The sequence below is a fragment of the Mauremys reevesii genome, linkage group 1, assembly GCF_016161935.1.
Source record: "Mauremys reevesii isolate NIE-2019 linkage group 1, ASM1616193v1, whole genome shotgun sequence".
NCBI lineage: Eukaryota > Metazoa > Chordata > Testudines > Geoemydidae > Mauremys > Mauremys reevesii.
The window spans coordinates 289,331,644-289,349,129 of NC_052623.1; the positions used below are offsets into that span (position 1 = coordinate 289,331,644).

Consider the following 17,486-nt stretch of genomic DNA (forward strand, 5'->3'; position numbering starts at 1 on the left):
CAAGTAAAGCAGTTATTTTTAAACATTCTCATTTGCCACTAGTTCCTGGGTATCATATTGGCTTTCAGGCTGCCCCCGCACTCTTGTTTGAGTTCTGAAAGGGTGCTATACTCATTCTTTCAAAGTGGATCAAAATACACACTTCATTTTAATGCATCAAGCCCTTTAATGGCTATAGATTTAATAAGTCCAGCTTTGCTAACAACTGGCTGCCATAAGATCTGTATCATTACAGAAGTGAGACTATAAAATCAACTGTGTAAAAATCTTCCTTTGGGAATACTGTAGTGCTGCCAACTTCTGTGTAATTTTATCACAAGTATTGAAATATGCTATGTATTTCTGAAAGCCCCAACTCTTGGAGGCATGTTATCATCTAAAATCTCAGCTTTCACTTAAAACAAAAAGTATTTTTGTAGCCACCCTAATTGTAAGGAAAAGCTTGAAAACCTGAACCCTAAAGGCTCAGAACCAGGAAAGCACCCAACATTTATTATTTTTAAAAAATCTCAAGGTTTTTGAACACATGGCATTGGCAATACTAATACTCTCCTTTAATTATCCACGGAAGAATATAAATCACCTTACTACCTCTCGCTTTGTGGTTCTCTGACTAAAAATAATAACATAGCCATGATATAATCTTAAAAAATAGCAATGAAACACTTTCATTAACAACCCTACCTGCCAACTCTCCCACCTTCTTTTGTTGGGGTGAGAGTGAGTAGCAGTATGATATGCTGACCCCTCTACCCCCCCCCCCACAAAGTTTTCTACATGTCCGTGCCTGCTGCTCTCAACCTGTTGTGGGTGGGATTTGTCTCACACTGAACTGAACTGGGCAAGGCATCAGCTTTGTCTTTTATAGGTGCTGCAAAAGTTTTGGAGACAGGGGCTCTTCTTAAGCATTTCAAACTGTGTTGGCTGATTCACTACCAGACTGCTATGAGCTAAAGCACGCACCAGTTCTCAAAGCTCTGACCTCGGGTTATGCTTCTTCACTGCTATTTGATTTTTCATCAAAGTTCCTATAGCCCACGTTCAAAATGCGGTAGGAGGAAATAACAACCACTGTCAATTATTGTTATTTAGGTTGCCACTCATGAGCAAAAAAGTAAACAAATTTAGGAATCTAATCAGACAAAAGTAGATTGTTGCAGTCCTTGTCACAAAATCTTCCTGTGGCTTCCACAGCAAAGCAGTTGTGCTGCATAATTCTGATTCAGGTGCCAGGTTGTCCTGCTCTGTTACTATGGCGGTTAGACTTAGAGCTTTGGCAACACTCTCAAGACTAGCATGAAACAAGAATTCACTCGTGCCCAGGATCATGATACTTAGGAAGAGGACTTTCATAGGTTGAGTAAGAATGCTTCTGTAGGCTAATATGCTCAACGAATAAATTCAGGTTTCTTCCCCATGGTCTGTTAGCATGGATTTACAGGCTCTGGATTATTTAAACCACAGTTGTCTTACTTTTTGTTTACATGTTGTTTGCATTGTTGTTTGCAGGATATTAGCAAGATAAGGTGGGTGGGATAGTATCTTTTATTAGACCAATTTCTGTGGGTGAAAGACAAGATTTTGAGTTTACACTGATGTAGAGCTCTGCATAATCTCAAAAGCTGGTCTTTCACCCTTAGATGTTGGTCCCATAAAAGATATTACCTCACCCACTTTGTCTCTTCCTATTTACATGTCGACTGTAGCTAGAAGAAAATGTCCGCTGACTTTAAATAGGGTTGCCAACCCTCCAGGATTGTCCTGGAGTCTCCAGGAATTAAAGACTAACCTTTAATTAAAGGTCATGTCATGTGATGAAATCTGCAGGCATTCAGCCAACCAAACTTGGCAATCCTAATCTTAAACTATACTATATAAAACCAGAGCTGTTACTCAGATATAACAAATATACACATCACTTTTTGCCTTTATTTACATGAAAGGGCATCTTACTTCCATTGTTGTTAAATCATAATTATGTCCTGAATCTGATCACATTTCCAGAAGCTGGTGCACATCCTCCCTTGCAGTTTATTTTTCCTCAAATCTCAGTTTCATTTGTAGATTTTAAGGCCAGGAGGAATCACAACCTAGTCTGACTTCCTGCCACAGAATCTCATGAAGTGATTTCTGCATCAAGCCGACAACTTCTGGTTGAGCTAGAGCTTACCTTTCAGAAAGGTATCCGATCTTGATTTAAAGACTTCAGATTAATGCAATTGGCTCACAGAGTCTGTATTTAGACAATCTCAGCTAACTGCATTAATATACTTTCTTGTTACATACATTATAAGCCCTCTGCAGTCCCCTGATTGGCTTTGATGGGATTTAAAGAAACCCGATGAACCCAGACATCACTAAGGAACCACAAGTACCTTTGAATTTGATGTATTTTTTGCCTTGTTTCTGTATTGATTCTTAGGGTATAAGCTTACATAGTAGGTGCACTAAAAACTCAGTACTTATTACTCATATTCAGAACTGGAGTACCACAGCAACACAACCACTGAGGAATAGAAAATCTTGAATTTTTTGATGGCAACCATTGTATAGAGAATTATGTTTAAAGATGCATTGCGCAACAAAAGGCATTGCAGAAGAGTCTGTACAGACCGCTCATCTACCCGGCACATATAACACTACTGAATTTACTCAGCCTTGGTTAATGGGCTATACCATTGCTAATTTGTGACTTGGATTATCTTTTTCAGAATAAGAATAAGCATAACAGGGAGAGTTGTTAGCATTATAATTCCACACCCCTTCATGGTCTTCTATCGATGAATTTATACAGTAGATCAAAACAAGATTTTGTGTCCTGGTAGAGTTTGTCAAAAGTAATTGGCAGGGGTGCAGCAACCTATTCCTATGAAGTCCTTAATGTCAACAAAACCAGTTGATTAGTTTCAAATATCATGTCTCACAAGAACAGCAGGAGATCTCTAGATATGCTTTGTACCATAATTCCCCTGTAGAATTATTTTTACCATCTAAAGAAAAGGTGCCCTTGACACAACTCTAGCATTTATTAGATTCAGTCTTGAAATTCTTGTCATTTTTCCTGGCACTATTTGTCAATGGAGTATAATAGTAAGAATGTAAATTGTCTGTTAAAGAGACTTCCAGTGGACAACTACATGCAATATAACCAGTGTTGTTTTTGTACAGATGTAGGTATATCAGTATCTAAAAACAACTTGCCAGGGTTTCTGAAAACAAAAACTGAAAAAACCAGTGTAACTATATATTTAAATAGTTACACTATCAGTGACCTACATTTTAGTTTGACTTTCATCTTCACACTATTTTCTCTGCAGTTGTAGAAGCTGGAAATAATGACTACTGCACAATGTAATGAGAGATGAAAAAAGGCATATTGAAATGAATCCAAAATTGTACAAATTGATGTCTCAAATTTACCTAATAACCATCATTCTAGTAACAAGAAAGTTGTATACCCAGCTCAAAAGAACAAGGGGAAACATTCTTTTTATAAGAAGTATATGGGCTGATTATTTTATACTAATTTGATATCTACTGACACACAAATTATGTTCTATTATTGACTTTGTGAATCTCAGCTCAACTCATGTAGTGGACGTAGAATATCGGTACAACATGTTTTAGGAGATTTCACTCTCCCTTTCAATACACTCTGTTACACGACAGACCAATCGCTCTGTGTTCAGTCACAAAATGATAAATTGGGTATATTTCTGAGTCACTAGGGCCTTGCCTTCAGTGGAGATTTTAGCCACCAGTGTAGCTGGATAAAGTGCAAATCCCTTATGTAGCCATGGTGCATTTGTGTGATCTCTGATTTGCATCCGCTACACTTCCTTAATAAGGTCAAGAAGTGATACAAAATTAACAAATGCCTATGGCTACTGATAAGTAAAATATATTCCATATAATGTAGCTGGATCCTGTTTGTCAGTGATGTCAAACACCCAGCCAATGGGCTGACGCTAGCCAGACTAAATGTATTTTTGTGGCCCTCATGCCACGTTCAGAGCCTGTGTATATTTTTAATTCACATGGTTGCAAAGATAACCTTCCAGATGTGAAATGAATGTGAACTACTGCACTGTTATCATTCTAAATCTGCAAACAGGCAACCTGTAACCCCAGAGGCTACCTGTACTGGAGAGGAGTGAACTCTCCCACTTAGCATTCATCTCACTGGGGTGTTCCCCCTAAAGCTTTCTGATGCCATTTTCATGTCAACATTCACAATTCGTTGCTGATAATTTTGGAAGATGGAACAGAGAAGAGGGTGAGAAAAAAGCCTCAAGTGTGTGTGTGTGTGTATAGAATTGTGAGTGCTTCAGAGGGAACACAGGACAGGAGATATGACAAACATGAATGGAGAGAGATACAGAGGAAGGATGAAGGGGAAGGAAGAGAAAGAGTAGTAACAGCGATGTCCATATTTTCCTGCTGATTGAAGCTCAGTACAGGAATAAGGCACTGAAAATGTTATGATATTATACATGACTAAGAATTTAATTACTATATAAAGGCTGTATTCTGCCCTCCCACTGACATCAGTAGGAATAGTGCTGTGGAGTGAGGGTAGGGTGCAGAGCTAAATTTATACTGTGCCTCACAGGTTAGAATTAAAAATGGAATTTGCCCATCTCCGCAGAAAGTTCTGACACTCCTGCTGTAGGATATTTCAGACTGAAGTAAATATGTCTTTTGCTTGAACAAGGACTTCAGGATTGGACTCACTGCCAGTATAAACCATACTCACAAAAACACAGGTAACCTCAGAAATAAGGATGACCCAGACTGTCAAAAATCAATGACATGTCTATTGCAGTGTTACTCAACCTTCTTTGATAGCAGAGAATGGCTTGCTGCCTTCTTAAATTGTCAGGGAGATCTCCAGGATGGACGCCAGTCAGTCCATGGACTGATAGTTGAGAAACACTGGTCTCCTGAATATTAACTGAAGTACATTGGGGAAGGTGAGCTATATGCAGGCAGAGAGGAATGGCCACTGTCAACTGAAGTCACTGGGAGTTTTGTCTGACTTATGTCTTATGACTTAGGGCTAGACCATACTTTCCTCAACCTCCTTAGTAACTCACATAAGAGCCTGGAACAACTACAGGCTATACTTAGAGGAGCAGAGGGAGTGCTCTCTCTCTATCTTCCAAGTGGTGCACAGCAGGCTGGAGATTATTCTGCTCCCCATCAAGGATTGTAACCATCTCCCTGGAGCAGAATAGACAGTAAGCTCTTTGGGGCAGAGACCATAATTTGTAATATGTTTGTATCATGCAAAGAACAAGGAGGCCCTGTTCCATTGCTGGGACACCTAGCTGCCATTACATAATACAAACAATAAATAGTAATAATGCCTCTCAGTGCTCTCCATGAACCAACCTCCAGTGCACTGGTTTAATATAGTTGGAAAAGGGTTCTGACAAAACAAAGCCAGAAAGACATTTCAAACTACAGCAAACATATGGCGACAAGTTCTCTGCTAGCGTAAGTGGGCACATCACCCTTGACTTAAATGAAATTTTGTCAAATTACACCAACAGAGAATTTCACAAGACAACCAATTAAATCAGGTGTAGTGGACAATTAACTCAGGCATGTTTCCTTCAACAAAATCTGATTAACAGAGATCCATTGGTCTCCCCTCCCACCATTATGTATATGAACAAAGTATTGGGGAGGAGCACTTGGATCCTGTACTATCAACATCTGCTTAGGTTTTATTGTTATGCTGTCAAATGGCATTATACTGTAATAATGAATTACAACAGGTGCATTGCTTTTGATACTACAGCACATCATCTTCACTAGACCAGCTCAATTGCAAGCTGCATTAGGATAATGCTGGCCCATTGTTTGTCTTTTTCCTTTAAGTTTTCCTTCTTTATTTGCTCTACTCTCAATTGCTTATTCCAAGCAAAACCAGTGATAACGTTTCCCCCTTTGACAAGTGCCTGAGGGACATCCCAACTTATAGTAATATCAGTCTGCCCATTTCTATTCAAATCAGTATATTACTACTTGTATTTAGTCATATCCACTAGAAATATCAGGATAAGCAGTAGAGAATGGTAAATTTGTCAGAATTTAATAAGTGCTGTCTAAATTCACCATTCGGACACCTGGGACACCTTCCAGCATGGTGCAATCCCCTTAGCAGTTCAAAATTGTGGGGTTATGTTCCTTAGGCCTCATTGTCCACCGCATTGTACCTTGCATTGTTATTGTCATCTGTGCAAAGTGAATATAAAACCCTGCCATTCCGATCTGGTGGCATTTTATACCTACTTTGTAAGGGGGTAAATGAGTAAAACCTTTTGTCCTCCTAGGAAATCTGGGTTCATCTAGTCTCTAGAACAATTCCTTAATAATGATTTTTCTAGCTTGCAATCTGAAGTCCAGCTGAAGGGTTGATGGGAGAGAGAGTGAGTCTATCTTCTCCCTCGAATGATTTCTCTAATTCCAGATTTAAATAACAATATATAAATGTTATGAACGTATTGTCCTCATTTGTATATGAATAACATTTTGTGTGTTTCTCACATCTTACTTGAGTTGTTCAGTCCCTGCTCCCTTTTGGCAACTGAAGTCACTGCACTTGCAGCTGCGAAATCATTTGCCATTGCGACTATAACCTCTTCTTGGTACTCTACTGCTCGAGTGTGTTAAACATGATAGATGCTTTGTATTCCCCCAGAGACTAATGGCATCACTTCTATTCACTGCAGTATGAGGTCTTAAGCCTAGACAGAGGCCGGTACTGACTTAAAAAGATACATCTCATGGAAATGGCATAGCCTTCTCTGAAATGTTAGTTGCATGTTCTGTGTGTACAGTATGCACACAGTAAGGGAGTCTTTGATTTGCTTCATTACAATAGGTTTTCTTGTTTAGTTAACAATACAAATGCCCACGCACACAAAATATGCTGTGTAATATTATTTGTTATAAATGTCCATGAATACTGAATCAGAAAAATATAGTGAACCCCACCCTGTCCTGCTCTCATCTCACCTTCTCCAGCTGAGCTCACCTGCCACTTTCTGGAATCTTCTGATCCCTGTGACATGACCTCCTTCTTTTAAAGGGGTTCTTCTAATATAAATCTAATATAATGTTACCTACTGTATTGTCAGAGTCCTGATATTCTTACCATACAATAGGTTAACCAGAAATAATTCTTTCATGCCTACGAGTGGCTCCTTTCAGAACATGGCTGATGCTGCACATTTCCCAAGCAATGACACTACCTGGTCTGTGAAGAGAGGGCATCTAGCTCAGGGCTGTCAATCTGATATGTGGCATTAAATTCACTGAAAATATTAAATTAACAAAAAATGATCTCACGAACTTCAGTTTTTGTTTCTCTTCAGTTTAGATCTGTGAGCTTTATGGTTACTATTCAAGCAGATTTAACCTTTGCCTTTGGAAGAAACAAAATAAAACCATCAGTGGTTGTTGTCTATCTTTTCACAATGTGTTTGGTTACAGCACCAGGAGTATTCTCACAGCCATTTAAAATGCTCAAGTGGAGCAGAATATTGTAATTTTTGGGAACTGATAAAGTATTCATTAGTGCATGAGGGTTCTCAACACTAGCACATATTAGTTTGCAGACTGTTATCTCAGAAACTTGTGTGCCCAATTATTCTGTTCATTGCTTCAGCTAGGTGCCATATGTAGACTTATGTTGTTGTCTTGTATTTTCTCATGTATTTTGCACTCTCAGGTGTTTTAGAATTTCTTTGGCTTCTCATCACAACAAGCAAAGCAGCTTGAACAAAAACTTAATCTATTTTCTATTCTCACTTCCTTTAGTGGTGTAATCATGTGTAATTTTTGCTATCTACACTCAACAGTGTTGGAGGATCAACTAAAGATTCTACTTTAATGATTTGAAAAGAGGATGTCTTTCTTTGCTCTTGGCAATCTTATCCATGTCTAGAAAATAATGAAAGGAGTCCACTTTAGCTCTTGGCCATCTTCCCGATATGTGCTTTGGAGTTAAATGACCTATGGACTGTGTCTTTCTTTATTAAATTAGTTTCTTCCCTTCCCAAGGAGCTTTTCAAAATTCTAAGCATCAGGCTTCCAAATTCCCCTTAGTTCTGGTATTCTGGCACTGGAAAAAAATGTTTCTCTGTTCTCTAAATCATTGCGCTTTTGTGACACGTTTATATGTCTGAGCCACTAAAACAAGTCTACATGACTCATGTTATTCAGAAATTTGCTCAGGTGACCATTTACTGGGTAATATGTTTTTCCGAATCATAAAATTCTGGTAACGAGTTCTGTACTTTAACATTTGTTATTTCTGGTATTAAAATACAGAAATGTGATATATTATTATCCGTTATGTTTTGATGATAGTGTCAAATAGGCACCATTAAGAGATAATCCCTGGCCTGAAATACTTAAAATCTAAATGCAATGTGAAAACCACGAATGCTATATGTAAACACCATCTTTTTTACAGTTCCAGAGACTACAGCTGAGACAGTCCTTTAACTCTGATTTTTTAGATGAGTCCTAGGCAGTAGGTAAATTTTTTTCCTCCAACAGTAGAGAAGTGCCAATTAAAATTGAACTTTTAACAACACTTACCACATAATGGTTATATGTAAAACAAGTGTCTGAGACTGCACTCTATGGCTAAATATTGACAAATGCGGACTTGTTAATGTCAACCACTGTATTAAATAAAGCTCCTAAGTTCTCCATGTTAAGTCATTGTGTGACCACTTGGATGGATATTGTACTAATCTGAGAGAGGAATCTGAGGCAAAAGGTCCCTTTCGTTCCAAACACCAAAATGAAAAGTAAGATTTCCCCATATTGTCGAATTGGTACAGTACCTTGCATGATAGCGTATTTATGAGTGTTGAAGCAGGGTCAACTGTCAGAACTCACTAGCAGAGTAAGGAAGGTAATCAGTGTGGTTGCAGTCAAAATGACTGAATAATTCTAAACTGGACTGTCAGGACACTGTCTCTCTCAACAGATGGCGTATTTGGCATGACCCTGGCTGGGTTTATTTTGATTAACCTAGTCATTTTCTACATGTTTTTTAAAAAGTTTTTTTTTCTCAGAATGAACTCACAACGAGAAAGTTATTGTGTCTCAAATGACTAAGCAAATCTGAAACCTCTTAACAACTTCTATATAAAAAAATCCATCCAGCACAGCAAGGATTCATGATGCCATGATTAGGTCACAATCTCCTGAACATCTTGGTTGCTAATTTTCTGTGGAAACATATTGATATTTCACTGAATATTTCACTGAATATTTTGTCAACTGTATAAAAAGAAGGAAGAAAGAATCATTTTAAATGCTAATAGGGTGGCCAGATAAGCAATGAATATGCATAAAACTCTAATTATCCACAAGAAATATAGCAAACAAAAGTGACATTCAAATACCACAAGAATTCATTGACAAATATGATTACATTTTACATTCTTAAACCTAGATATTTAAAGAACAGTTCTCAGTGTAATAGTTAGCTTATTCCAAATTGGATACCAATATCCACAAACCAGATGTTTACAATAAATTACTCTTTGTAAATAATCATTATTGGAAAAGGCTAAACAATCAAACAATAATTCAGAGTTTTTGATATTAAACACCCTATATACAAACAAATTAAGAAACATATTGTCTGTGTAATTCAGGAGAAAGCCGATTAAGCCTCACATACAAAGAACAATAAAGTTCTTTCATATATGCCAAGAAAACAGAATCAACATACTCTTTCATAGGTAGATGTGACTCTTCAAAACATGTTATGATATAGCAGGGAAGCATACATTAAAACTGGCAATATAGTATGGGGGCTACAATTCTCCAGTATTTTTGTGTGAAAACTGAATCTCCACTCCACGTTCCGTCGTGTGCACTGGACTCGCAATGTAATTTAAAATGTAATGATAAAACTCTAATTCCTCCAAAATGATTGGGTTGCACATAAATTGGCTTCGTTATTTAAGAAGTAATAAAAATGTGCAAAAGGGGAAAAATGCTATGCAAATTCATTACAAAAATGGGCTGCACAAATTTATGTATAGAATGTCACCCAGTCATAAGAGAAAAGAAAGCATTTTTAGTAGCTAGCAGTAAGAATGACTAGACATGACCAATAAAGAAAGGCAAAAAAGACAAATCCCTTGCTGGGGAACAAAACACAGCACTGCACTGCTACACTTATGGCTACATTTGCAATGAGCTTTTTTGCCCCTTTGGCAAATACATCCCACAGTATTTGCAGTTTACCCAGGATGCTTTGGAATCTACTTTCCACTCTGAGGAGAAAGTTTCTGCCAACAGAAAGTTGTTGCCGCTCAAACTGACATTATGTTCCCACTCTAAGTCTATTATGCAGTGAGTTATGCTGTTTTCCCAAGCTATCATCCACAGTAGTTTGGTTTGCCCTGATTCCAATCCAATATGTGATCCACAAAAGGCATCAATATGGGGCCATTTTTTACGCTGAATAGTGCTATCATACCTACTACATGGCAATATCTTAGGCTTTTGAAACCATTTTCTTCATTCTATGGTTCCTGAATCCCACTAGAATTTGTGGGCTTTGGTTTTCTAGACATTTAGCAGCAAGGTTGACATACACCTTATTGAAATCTCAAATAATTCTGTCATGTTTAGTTCCATTCTTCTTTCATGTATTGCCAATTCCTAAATGTATAGGTGAAAATCCAGATGGAAAAATAAATACTTCGAAAATAAGAGACGTTCACTTATCATCAAAAACTCTGCAATGCATTTGTTGACAGTAGCGAAGTGCACAGATGTGTGTATTCTAAATGCCTGCCAGTGATGAACATAGATGTGGACCATTCGCTTAATGTTGTCTGCTGGATGTTTATTCATTCATTAGTTCCATATTGCCCTGGTTCTGAAAACTACAAGTTGCTCTCCTGTGGTCTGATGTGGGGGCAACTTGAGGGCATCTGTACAGTAGTGCTCCAGATGGAGGATTATTCCCACTCAAGGGATTTATTTGTTCATTAATGCTCACATTTACAAGCTCTTGTTTAGTAGATAAATAGCTTTCTGTTGGAAATTATAGAGTTCTATTGTTAATTGTAACCCATCCCAAATTGCAGCTATTTGTTCTAGTTGCCCTTTTGATGGTACATTTTTTCTGACATATTTCAGTTTTAAAACTTTCAGTTTTACTTTTCATTTACTTTTACCTTCATTGTTATTATTACTTCTGTGGCATAGAAAATTATTCTGTCACAAAACTTTAAAAGTGTTAAATGATTAATTTCCTGTTTCATCCACTTCAGCGTATAGGTTCTCTCATGTGTAAAAGGGGCCATGTCCCTATATCAGATTGTTCCACTGGTGCTAACAGGACTATAAAGGACAACTGGGTATTCCCCGATGTAGGGGAGGCCACTGTGGCATGTCTTTATACCACCCACTGCATCTTCTTCCACACAGCAGGAGCAGTTGCCGTATGGCCAGAGTGTGGTTTGCTTCTGTGAATGTGTCCAGTCAGTGGAATGGCCCCTGAGACACTGTTTGCAGCCACTGTATGTTAAAGCAGCCCTGTGGCATCTCTAAGGTATGCTGGGGGTCAGTTTTCTCCTCTGCCAGGCTCAGTGTAGTCAGAAAGATGACTGAGACCTTGACACATCTGAAAATCAAGCCTAGGATCTTTTATGGTTGTTTTTAAATAAAGAGAATTGGATTGGAATTAATATCTTGTCAACTATATTGAAAATACCAATACAAGTTTAATTAAAAAAAAGCAAACCATATGATCAAAAGTACTCTAAAATCTCACTGCAGATTTAAATTATGGCCCTTTAAGATTTCAGAGGAGTTTTGAACATGTGAAAATCCTGCAGTGTGGTTATTTCTCAAAGTTGGGGGTCTCTGAGTGAAATTTGTCATGTGCTAACAAGATCAACAACTGGCAGTTATGTTTTCTCTTATATTTCTGTATCTATAAGTAACATTTTTTTTAAATTACCATTATCATGTAACCATCTTAATCTCAACAGTTTAGAATCTTTTCTAGCCATACTTTTGCAGATTTTAATATCTTTGGCTCCTTCAAAATGACTTCTTTTCACATCTTTTCAGGGGGATACGATAAATCATTTAATATAGCTTTGTGAATAATTTCAGTTGCCTCTACAATCCTTACCTAATCTTTTCATTTCACCCAGGGTAAATAATTTGGCTAGTTTCAAGGGTTAATGACTGAGATTTTCAAAGCTGAGCAGGGTTTGGAGTTTGTTTGGGTTTTTAAGCCCTTCTGTGCAACAGCCATGTGCTTTAATGGGAACTGAGTACCGGGGTGGCTCTAGGCATTTTGCCGCCCCAAGCACGGCAGGCAGGTGTGCCTGCGGGAGGTCCGCCGAAGCCGTGGGACCAGCGGACCCTCCACAGGCAAGCCGCCGAAGGCAGCTTGCCTGCCACCCTCACGGCGCCGGCAGAGCGCCCCCCGCGGCATGCCACCCCAAGCATGCGCTTGGCTTGCTGGGGCCTGGAGCTGCCCCTGCTGAGTAGCTAAAAGGCCACATGCTACTACAAAAATATATGGACTGGAGATTCATTGGATTAATCTATTTATTTTAAAATAATTGTTTAAATGTATTACACTTGTACATCACCATGACTTGGGTGCTTCATATAGCTTACAATACACAATTAAATTGACAATATTTGCAACGTGCTGTCAGACCCCCTTTATCTTGCGTGCTGCTATTATTGCTAATAGGTTAAATAGGTTGCCTGGGCTGCAGTATAGATGGCAAAACCAATGCTTTGTAATGGAGCTTCAGTTCTCAACTCAAGCACAGCAGCTCAGTTAGGCAGCCTTTGTACCATGCTAACTTATAGGAAACAGTGCACTCCCATATAGTACATAACTAATAACTACATTTAAAACCTACAGTTATAACCCTCTCCCCACTGAAATCTATCTAGACCTGTTGAACCACAAACAAGGAAGTGGTCAGCGTCAAGCAACAATTCAATTAAAAGCCTCTCATGAAAGCCTTAATTAAAAGCTTGTCAGAACAAATGTGCCTCATACTATGTCCTGAAGCCCATCAGACTCTGGTCTGACAGAGTGCCACAGGAAATGAAGATGCGACGCTGCCAAAACAGCCTTGTTGTCAGCCTAGAGAGCTCTATCTCAGGAGTGACTAGTGACAGTCTATCCTGTCACTGCAGCAAGGGAGAGAAGGGGCTTTTCAAAATATTGACTTCCAGACTATCCATGACTGCAATCAGCACCTGGAATTTCACCCCAAAGCCAATAGGGAGAAAGGGCAAAACACAGAGCACAGGGCTTCCAACATCCTCTCCCACATCAGAGGTGAGCAGCAGTATTTTGCACCCATTGCAGGCTTCTGACTGGGTGAAGTGGACAGCTCCCAGTTAGGAACACTGCCATATAATATTGGCCCATATTCTCTTTGTTACTGAGGCCTAGTAGGACAGGAGAGGGATGAGAAGCAGGTAGGGTGCAGTCAGTCAGCTACTTACTACTCCTCAGTTGTGACTCTGGTGTAAATCTGAGCAGCCTAGGAGCTATTCCAGCTTACACCAGTGGGCTGTAGTTCCCAAGGGACCAAACTCCAGTTGAGAATTGGCAGGGCACCGACTTGCTTCACTCTATCTTGCCTCCCCGCCCTCCCCCCCGCCACCTCCAACATGCCCCATACACCAGAAGGGCAGTAAATACATGGGCTGCTTATGCTGGATTTATGCCATTTGAAAGATTCCCTTTGCCAGACAAATTTTCAGTTAGTAGGGCCAGATTCCAGCCATTTTGTACCATCTGAGAAGTGCAAAGCACCTGGAACTGGGGGAGAGGATCTGTCTCCCAGGCTACAAAGACGTAGATAACAATGACAAGAGGTGTAGTCCTGGATTCATTGAAGTTAATAGCAAAACTCGCACTAACCTTAACAGAGTCAGAATTTCACTCATGCTCTGCATTACAAAAGAGAAGCTGCTTTATTTTTTAGCTAGCCATACACAGAAAGGGGCACTATCGGCTACTACTGCTTCTATGGAGATCTTGGAAAAGGATAGACAACCCCAGGAATCCAAAAGAGGGAGGAGAATAAACTCCTATCAATTCCTTCAAACACATTCCCCTACCAAAAAGCGTCAGTCCTATCCCGGTTAAACCTCAGCCAGATCATGCTTCTCCAGCCCTCTATCTTGGATACACACTGGGAATGTAGAAAAGACACAATCTGGATTTGAGAAAATGTGCAACTGAACATCAGCAGCACATAGAGTCCACTGCAGCCCCAAAGTTGAAGAATCTAAAGGAAAATCACAATAAACCATAAGAAAATATTTTCCATTCCAAGTAAAAAGCAGCCTATTCACAGTCAGCCATGCCTCTAGTTTAACAGACGAACATAACTGAAATTCTCAGTCATTTCCATAAAGCAGCATTTTTATAGTCCTGGGGCATATTTTGATAATTGATTGATAAAAATATTGAATAGTACAGGTCCTATTAGAAAAATCTATCAGAAAAGTAATCTCCAACCCAGTTACAAAGCCCTCAGAGAAGGTATCCAGAAATCATTATAACACTATATAATTAGTTTATGATTTTATCAGCGTGTGTGTCGGCAGGAGCAAAAAAGAGGCTGCTCTTCAGTAAGACAATTCTATCACAACAAGTCTTACAATGCTATTAATGTAAAAGCCTCTCATTGTCTGAAAATCCTTTGCCATGGCAACTTAAAATCAGCTGCTTCCAAATAATTTTAAAGCTTAACCATCCTTCCTAACCCTTGAGCTGCAGACCTGGTATTTCAACCAAGAATATTAAATCTTCCTAATAGTTATATGCATTATCTCTACAAAGACCTTCATGATGAGCTGTTCCATTTACCCTACAGGGACAAGTAATCATTTCAGGTCTCATTCATGGCAGAAATTATTGTATCAGAAATCTCATATTCAAATCATTCAAAACTCTTGCCACACAGTACCAGGATGGCAGTGAACAGCTCTAAACTGAACCATAATTTTGTGCTGCTTTGCACTTGGTGACAGCATTGATCCTCTTATCATCCTCAAGGATATCTGATAAGAATTATCTGATTCAGTGGAAACTTGAGACAGTTTCAGCTACAGAGGTACCAAATAGTTTAGCAAAATTCAGGTACATACCACTACAGAATGGAGCGGAGATTTTGTCTAATTCAATCAGCAGGACTGAGTACATGGGAAAGTTAAACGAGAGAACAGAGAACAGCAAAACTGACTTTTTTGTGGGTATAAAAATGCATTCCATTGCATTTTCAGTCACGATTCTTTCAACCTGCATTTTATTGTAAGTACTGGGTTGGATTAATATCATATGATTCTTAAATTTACATGCCACTAGCAATGAATTATAAATAAACCAAGAAAAACAAAAGCTCTACCCCAAACATTTATCATATGTGCACAAAATTGTCTGCCCACCAATATGATTCCCAACTCTCATGTTAAGGTGGTAGGGAGGAGCAAGTACATTTAGCACAAATTGGTTCTTGTTTAACTTGACTATTCTGAACAGTTACTTAGAGTGCAAGCTTTTTGTAGTAGGGACTGTCTTTTTGTTCTGTTTGTACAGTCCACAAATAATAAACAATAGAAATATGGCCACATATATGGGGAAAAGGTCAGCCTGGATTGCAAGGCCAAAAGGAGGCAGACAACTCCCACAGCTTAGTGCTCCTGAGTGCAGAAGGGCTCAAAGAACTTGTAAAAACAAGGAGGAGTACTTGTTAGGGACTAACAAATTTATTTGAGCATAAGCTTTCGTAGGCTAGAACCCACTTCATCAGATCCATAGAATGGAACATATAAGAAGAGTATATATATACATACAGAGAAGATGCCATACCAGCTCTGTCTATTCTATTATTAATGTTTGTTACAGTGGCACTTAGAGGTCACATTATGCATACATACAGTAAGAGCTAGCCTCTACCTCAAGACCTTAATAGACAATACAAATGGTAGAAGGGAAAACAGAGGCACAGAGAGATGAAGTGACTTGCCCAAGGTCACGCAACAGGTCAGTGGCAGAGCTGGAAACAGAGTTCAGGTCTCCTGAGTCCTCGCCACTGCCCTATTTACTACAATACAATGAGCTACACTCTACCTTAAACTCTCTGAATCAAATTCTGTTTCCTATTACATAAACATAAGGCATCAATACAGGCAAAGAAACTTATAAATCAGAACAGAAACTCACCATTTATCTTGGATTTTCTGCCTCCCCATCAACTATATCAACTGGATCATGCACAACAGTGGTGCCCAGGCCATGGGAAATACTATAATTTACATTGATGGGAAGGTTAGTGGCAAATCCAGACATATATCATTCATTTCTCTTTCCCTTTTAGTCATCTCTCTTTGTTTTACCTCTTGGAAAATGTCAGAGTAGTGGTCTGAAGTAATGGCCACAACTCTCATTTAAATAACATTTTATCATTTGTCACTGGGCTTAACTCTCATTCAAATCCAGTCTTGGGTTTGTGGAGTTAACAACTTAACTCCACCTGATTCTTCTGAATGCTCCTTTTTGAATTTGGATATCTCAGTTAGCTGATAGATGACTAAAATTGGATGTAGTCAAGTATTTCCCTATTGATTGCACATCTGAAAAAGCTCAGGTAGGCATTAGCTTAAGCCCAAAAGATTCTTTATAGAGCTACTTGCATTAGAAGATATAATATGAATTAAAGTGTCTTTAATTAATAAACAAGGGGTATTATGTGGGGAGATTTCTGTCCAGTTGAAGGTTCCTTTGCTTGTCAGAGCAGTGTCCTGTGCCCAGTATCCTGTCTACCGACAGTGACCAATGCCATGTGTCCCAAAGGGAGTGAACCTAACAGGTAATGATCAAGTGATCTCTCTCCTACCACCCATCTCCACCCTCTGACAAACAAAGGCTAGGGACACCATTCCTTATTCATCCTGGCTAATAACCATTAATGGATTTACCTCCATGAATTTATCTATTTCTTTTTTAAACCCTGTTATAATCCTAGCCTTCAGAACCTCCTCAGGCAAGGAGTTCCACAGGTTAACTGTGCGCAGTGGGAAGAAGAACTTCCTTTTATTTGTTTTAAACCTGCCCATAAATTTCATTTGGTGGCCCCTAGTTCTTATATTATGGGAATTTTTCCTTATTCACTCTCTCCACACAACTCATGATTTTATATACCTCTATCATATTCCCCCTTAGTCTCCTCTTTTCCAAGTTGAAAAGTCCTAGCCTCTTTAATCTCTCCTCATATGGGACCTGTTCCAACCCCCTAATCATTTTAGTTGTCCTTCTCTGAACCTTTTCTACTGCCAGTATATCTTTTTTGAGATGAGGCGACCACATCTGTACGCAGTATTCAAGATGTGGGCGTACCATGGATTTATATAAGGGCAATAAGATGGTCTTTGTCTTA

At 38.9% G+C, this 17,486-nt stretch overlaps 1 protein-coding gene across 12 annotated transcripts in view; it reads right to left on the bottom strand.

The window, feature by feature from the left end:
* SYT1 (synaptotagmin 1) overlaps nt 1-17,486 on the bottom strand; it is a 510,654-nt gene that overhangs the window by 40,135 nt on the left and 453,033 nt on the right. The gene's annotated exons all lie outside the window — the stretch shown is intronic.